This window comes from Frankliniella occidentalis, unplaced genomic scaffold (assembly GCF_000697945.3).
Source record: "Frankliniella occidentalis isolate FOCC.00 unplaced genomic scaffold, Focc_3.1 Scaffold19, whole genome shotgun sequence".
Taxonomy (NCBI): Eukaryota; Metazoa; Arthropoda; class Insecta; order Thysanoptera; family Thripidae; genus Frankliniella; species Frankliniella occidentalis.
This window is the reverse complement of record NW_026267149.1, coordinates 524,694-525,333: the sequence shown is the minus strand read 5'-3', so window position 1 is coordinate 525,333 and position 640 is coordinate 524,694.

The window sequence follows — 640 nt, the reverse complement described above, 5'->3', positions numbered from 1 at the left end:
TGTCCCACCACGTGCCTCCCCCCCCCTCCCCCTTGCGCGAGTCGCTGCTACTGCTTGGGAATTGAGCCAAATCGATGATGACGGTGTCCACGAGAGGATGATAGTCCCTGTGGCTGGCGTGGCTATGTTTTGGGGCTGTCCTGCGGTTGCCCTGTGTGGCTATCTAGCACATCTCTAAAAAATTAACAGAGTGCATTGCATGCTGAAAAATCAGCAATCATCGATATCGCTGATTTATCCGAGTACATGGAATGATTGCCGATTTATCAGCAATCATCAATGATCACGTTTAGGTTTTTGGCCAATATTTCCTTTCAGACCGATATCATCGGAAAGTGGAAAGCATTACTAGATTCTTCGTGAAAAAAGGCTTTCAAACGAGTTACTATGTGATAGGGTTCACTACCGAAATGGTCCGCCTCTCGAAAATGTCGGTATATAACATAAACCAGGTCATATGGTAGCGGTCAATTTGAACCCCAGCGCATAACAGCTCGTTTGAAAGCACTTTTCACGAGGAATCTGGAAATGCTATCAACTTATTCCCGATGATATCCGTCTGAAAGGAAACATTAGCCAAAAACCTAAACGTGATCCGAGGGGGCAATAACTCCCTTTAAATGTGTACACATGATTCCCG